The sequence below is a fragment of the Sciurus vulgaris genome, assembly GCF_902686455.1.
Source record: "Sciurus vulgaris genome assembly, chromosome: 5".
NCBI lineage: Eukaryota > Metazoa > Chordata > Mammalia > Rodentia > Sciuridae > Sciurus > Sciurus vulgaris.
In genome coordinates, this window is record NC_136465.1 from 79,144,670 (window position 1) to 79,150,992 (window position 6,323).

At 40.4% G+C, this 6,323-nt stretch overlaps 1 pseudogene across 1 annotated transcript; it reads right to left on the bottom strand.

Annotated features, from left to right (window-relative positions):
* Positions 1–4,736: 4,736 nt before the first annotated feature.
* On the bottom strand, positions 4,737–6,053 carry LOC306662234 (microfibrillar-associated protein 1-like; annotated as a pseudogene). Its single transcript has one exon. The product of its transcript is annotated as a microfibrillar-associated protein 1-like (transcript).
* Between the last annotated feature and the right edge of the window lie 270 nt (positions 6,054–6,323).

Genomic DNA, 6,323 nt, shown 5'->3' on the forward strand with positions numbered 1-6,323 from the left:
CAGATCTCTCAGATCTCCTCCGGGTTCCAGTCCTTTTGTGGGATGTCCTGTAAGATGCCTTTGGAATTTGTTTTATTGAAGAAAGCATTATTAATCACATCAGTGAATATGTGTTGGCCACATTTATTAACTTGAATGAGGTAGCACGACGTCACTTTTGAAGCTTCAATTGTTTTGCATTTGTGTTTTGTTTAGCAGCCACATTCTGTGCTGTTACCTCAAGTTGGTCTCCACCACAGAGAATTTTGTCTGTGATGCACTGATAATCATTCGTCCCACTCTTCTTGGGAATCAGATATTTATATTTTGAACAGCCTACTGATTTTATTTATCATCCTATATCTGGCTCCCCTCTTTATATTTAAAATTCCTTTATTTAATCTTCCAAATCTGCCTTAGTTCTATTTTTCATTAGAATGTTTAATTTTTACTTCAAAATTTGGTAAAAAGGTATTGTGTTTCCAACAAGTCTTCTTTGGTACCTGCGTTGTTTGCCTCTTTTCACATTGTGTTCATTCTGTTCTGTCTGGTAGCTGCCTGCTCATCCTTTCCATTGATGATCTAGATTGATCAGTCTAACCAACTGCATCTTATCATTTTGATCTTGTGTGTGCATCTTGTGTTATTGTTCATTTTATTACAGTGCTTGAGGTAACTTGATGACAGTTTGGTCGGATGGCCATGCGATTGAAAATCTTAAAGACAGGACCCTTGTCCAGTCTTGACTGCATCCTATGCTGTGCACATGAGTATCCATTCTGGCAGGAGAACCTCTTAAACAATGGGTTTTGCTACAGAAAATGTGACCCTTGCAGGATGTCCAGGCTGATGATTTTCTTCCCCTGGCATAATCATGGATGTACTCTGAAGGAGAATATAAATATTGTTGGCATCAGTACCCTATGATTACATGAATGGTATAAATCTACATCGTGCACAATCACAGAAATGAAAAGTTGTACCCCATTTTTGTACAATGAATCAAAATGCAGTCTGTAAAAATAAAAAAATAAAAGTTACTCAGAATCCTCAGAAAAAAGTAAAAATAAAAATAAAAATAATTATGCAATTAAAAAAATATTGTTGTCAATTTTTCACTGGCTTTGGGATTCTTCCAAGTATAACTCAACTCAGACCTTTAGCCTGACCTTCTCCAAAGTCAGCAATGAATGAAAGAGATTAGTGTATTATGAAAGAAAAATATCATCTGTGAACCCACCACACACAACCAAAACAGTGGTTAAGGAAAAGCCCACAGGGCAGACTGTCAGGTACGAAGGGTGGGGTTGAAGCAATAAGCAAGACCTCAGCAGGCAGGTGAGGTACCTTAAGGTGAGTTGCAGACCTCAAGTGACCCACTTCTCTTGAATATGTGTATTAAACCTAGTTGTCACCAGTAGAATTATTGATTTCTACATCCTAATTCCTTTTTTTCAACTTAATCTGCAACAATTGCTGAAAAAAATTATAGTCTGAGTAAAATTAACAGCAGAAATTTGTTTTCACACAGATTTGAAGTTTGTTCATGATGAAGCTGGCAGCAGCTTTGGATTTTTTGCAGGTCTCTGTGCCTGGCTCTCCATGCTGTGTTCTCACATGGGACATCGTCTGTGCACAGGCATCCTGATAGTCTCTCTGTGTATCCAGTCTCTCTGTGTATGGCAGGTGTCTAATGGGGAAACTTGTCATATTGGATTAGGATGGACACTAACAGCCTCATTTTAACTTAAGCACTTTTTTTAAAGGCCCTGCCTCCAAATACAGTCATGTTCTGAGGTTCTAGGTTTAGGGCTTCCTAAACCCAGAGGAACTCTGGGAAGGAGAGAAAATATAGCTCATAATACCTCCCAGTGCCCTCTCAGCTTATGACAACTGTTTCACTAAATTATGTTTTAAAATAGGAGTCTTTTTGATTCCTCACTCCCCAAGACCCTATTTCCAAATCTATTTGACTCTACCTTTCAAATACATCCCAAATATGACCACTTGCTTAATCTATTTCAAAACCCTGGTTCAGGCAGTGAATGTCTCTAGCAAACCCCCTCTCCAAGGCTAAGTATACCCGAGAACCTTCATTCAGCCCTTATTGCAATCCATTTCATTGACAGAACCTTGTTATTAGGTAGCCCTGATTATCATCATCACCTCACTTCTGCAAGTGAGATATCGGGGCATAGGATAAGGTTGCTGTGAGAACAGTGGTCACAGAGGCAGCCAGGCTCAGGACTGATTCCCACTCCTGGTTTTCCATTGCTTTCCTGCCGTTTGTTCACTTTGAAGGAGAGCAGGAATGAGATCCAGAAAACAAACAAAACTACTTATTTCTGGAGTTAGATAAGGGAGACCTTTCTTAGATATTAATAGATTAGTTGAAAAATAGTCTCTTCCTGAATAATTTTGTTGTTGAAAATCAAAAGCACATTTACCCAGACTTCTGTTATCCTGTTTCTCCTCCCCTTCACACAAAGATATCATATAGATTAGATTGGGCTTTAAAAAATTACTAAAAAGGTAGTAAAGTTCTGGGATCCCTCATCTGCACAGGGGTCTTGCAAGACCCTGGGTAGACTGAACAGAAGCAGAATAGATTTAAAATCTCCATGATTAAGCAGTGGTCCTATCTCTGCCTCTCCTTTTCTCAAGCCTCCTAATTTTTTCTCTTTTGTGTCTGCCACTTACCCATGGTATCATAAGATTTCAATGCTTTCTGTCCATGAACTAACTTCAGTAGCTGTCAGATGTCTGTGATTTTGCTCCCAATGAGCTTTGGTTCTTATGTACAAAAGCAAATTTCTATATAATCTAATTATTAACACACAGATAACAGCAGATGATATTTCAGCAGAGTCCTAAGTGTATTGAAGGACTGCATTGTAGTTTAGGAACCTCAAAGTTGTATTTTAGTGGAATTTGAGGTTCCAATTAAAATGGGGTTGATTGTATAACTTTTAATTCTTGTTCTGCTGTCTTTGTAGACTATACCTTCCTTGGCAAATGAAGTTCCACGTCAGTATTTGCAGTGCTCCAATTACTTACTTTATGAGAATGGTTAAGGCTAGATTTTTCTTCCTTCCTTGATAACCCTTGTGATATCAGGAAAATTATCAGTTTGGATTATCAGAGCATACACAAAGCAAGTTCAAAGCCCTGACCTTTCAGGAGACTTCAGCTAGGGTATTAGACCCCAAAAGTTTCCACACCTACCTATCAAGGGATGGTTTTCCATTGTGGCAATAATAAAATCCCTGTGAATCTTTTATTTTAAATAGGAAGAGAAAATTTCCTAGAAATTTGATCATATAAATTAGGAATTCTACTCTTGTATTTCAAGTGATGTCACCACTATTTGTTCTGATGAGCGCTAGACTGGAACATTAGATAAGGACAAAGATCTTTTCATCTTTTCTTTATTGTGTACTTTCAGTAATCTTTATTCCCAGGCATTCCAAGAATAAATCAAGAAGGACGACTCAGCTGTTACCAGTTATGTGTTGCTCTCATCTAGCACTATGTTTGTTTAACTAAATCAGCTCTTGGGGAAGAGAGGAAATATGGTCTTGGCACATGAAGGTAAGTCTAGTTCATGTGGTAAGTCCTGTTCCTGGTTGGAACTGGAGTGTGAGTGGACACAGAAACTTTCATCAAACCCTTCTTGCTGGGGAGTTTCAGCCCTAGCTCCATGCCTGGGTGTTTGTTGAACGAAGAGTGTTGCCACAGACTTTGTGAAATCCTACATTTTCTAGAATTACATGAGCCTGTTAAAAGAATGCAGGACATATCATGACTGATACTAAAAGTATATGAAAATCATTTCTTTATTTAATTGCAGACTGGGCCGGCACCTCCACAGAAAGCAAGGAGTCTATCCCAGTGCATGTTTATAAAGATCTTCTCCTGTACCTGATGGCTTGTTAGATATTTGATGCCTTTTTGATGTGGGTTTTAATCCAATAGAAAAGGATTTCAAAACTATCACTTTTCAGGTGCTCAGATCAACTCTTAAATTGAATGAGGCATCTATCATTAACCCCTTTTCTTCCTGAGGTCTTCCATTTCTATAGTTGTGGATTTTTAGTCCTAATTACACATAGGAGAAAGACAGACTTTCCTTTGAATTTTCCAATGTTACTGCAATGGAGGAAGGATAGGCTAAGGAGTTCAACCTCATCCGTGGAGTTTGCTCTAAGGGATGTGCTGAATAATGCCATCAAGTTTTCTGTTAACTGGATTACTAGGTAATCCAGTTAAAAGTTCCAAAGCCTAGGAATTCTAAATAAGGAGACCTAATTTTTTTCCAAAGTGTACCTTTTATTTCTTGACATACATACACACAAAAGGATAAAAAGTATATTCACTTAGAAAAGTTGACTCCATCCAAAAATGCAAAACAGGTTTCAGCGAGTTTAAATTTCTGGTGTACTATTCCTAACCCTAAGGTAGAAGTAATGCATTTTCCACTTAACATGCCCACATTTCTGACACAAGCTAAGTGGATGGAAGAAAACTGAATAGTCCCAAGTAAATATGGGAAGCCACAGTAGAGAAACCTCAGATTTCTCAGAAACCGTATTAAGTGGGAAGCCTATAAACCTACCTGGATAATGCTTTTCTGTAGGTTTCTCAGTCTGAGTCCAAATCTAACAAAGTACCATCAAGGACTGGATTACCCACTAATGGTATGGCAGTAAATCCAGTAGGGTGGATATAAGAACCATGTGAATAATGATAAAAGAATATCAAGGACCAGATGCTGAGACATCCCCTGGTGTCCCACAGTTGGAATAAATAGTTGGACTGTAGGTAGTTTTCCGCTTCTTGGCAGATGGTCGCTCAAAAACATCTCATACTCCAGCTGCCTTCTTTTTAAAGAATTTCGTGTTCTGGGCACTCTCTTGGCCCCATGATGAGTCGAAGGAGGTGATATCTTGAACCACAAGGTGGGTATATTTGGATTCTTGACCTGCGTGACTTTAGGAAGAATGGTTTTGTTGAAATGATCCTCCAAGGTAGGTGCACTAAAATCTCTCTTGTATACTTTCTCATCCACATTCATGAAGAAGGCATCCCGGTGATAATACTTCTGTAAAAACTTGTATTTGCCCTTGACTGGTGATGACTTTGCCATTTGCCCGAAGTTCAGCTCGCCTCTCTTCTTCCTCAGTCAGGTTTTGCAAGTGTTTAATTTCTCCTTTCTCCTTTTTGAGCGCTTCTTGGTCCTCTCTGACCCTCTTGATTCTTTTTGGCTCTCGAACTTTCCATGCCTCATATTCCTCTTCATCATTTTCACCGTCAGTATTGAGTGCATCCAGTGCAGACAGGGAACGCTTGTCCTCCTCCAGTTCTTCCCTCGTCTCCTCTCCTACAATCTTCAGTGTGTCCTTTCGCATCTCTTCAGCCTTGCGCTTTGCTTCCCGCTCTAGCTCTTTCTGTTTCGGTGCCTCGGTCTCGCGTTCTTGAACTCTCACTCCATCCTTCTTTCGAATGAAGACTGGCTTAAGGCGAGGCTCCATCTCGTCTTCACCCTCCGTGTACTCTCCATACTCAGACTCTGAATCGGACTCCTCCCCAGAACGACCTTCGTCTTCCACCTCCACGACTTCCATCTCTTCCATTGCTTCTCTCCTGCGCTCCTTGAGGCATCTTGCCATGGCGCCGCTCTTCCTCCTCTTCTTTGCTGCTGTCTTCTCATTCCATGTGCCAAGCATCTCCTTCTACTTCGGAGTCACTTTCTCCTACTACAGGTTCTATTTTCCGATGTCAGGTCAATCTCTCGTCCACATCTTCACTAACAGGGCTCTGTAAACGCCGCAGCCGGGGCTCACTAGATGAATCCTCCTCCCGGTCCTCTGGTTCCGCTTCTTGTTCTTTGGTTTTCTTAATGAATTGAAATTCTTCATCCTCCTCATCTGAAGACTCCACAGGGACATAGCCTGGCCTCTTTCCGGATACATAACGCTCTACCTTTACCATCTCCATTGAAATCTCGCCTTTCTCACTGCGCACTGGGACGGCCCCAGTCAAAGACTGAATGGGCGGTGCTTCATGAGCGCGCTTGGGACCCGCCTGTTGACTGCAGCGGTGTTGATTCCCAAAAATTGACTGATTCCAAATAGCTTAATTTTAATATTTTGTCATACTCCTTTTTTAATCCCTTAATGTTGAATCTACGTAAGGTAAAATGGATAACTGAACAGTGAGCAGATATGTCAAGTCAGGCACATGGACAGGGAGGAAGGATATGGAATTACACCGAAAGAAATTAAGTCCCAGGCTGAATTCATAAACTGGCAGTGGAGCACTTGCCCTGAGTTCAATCCCCAGTT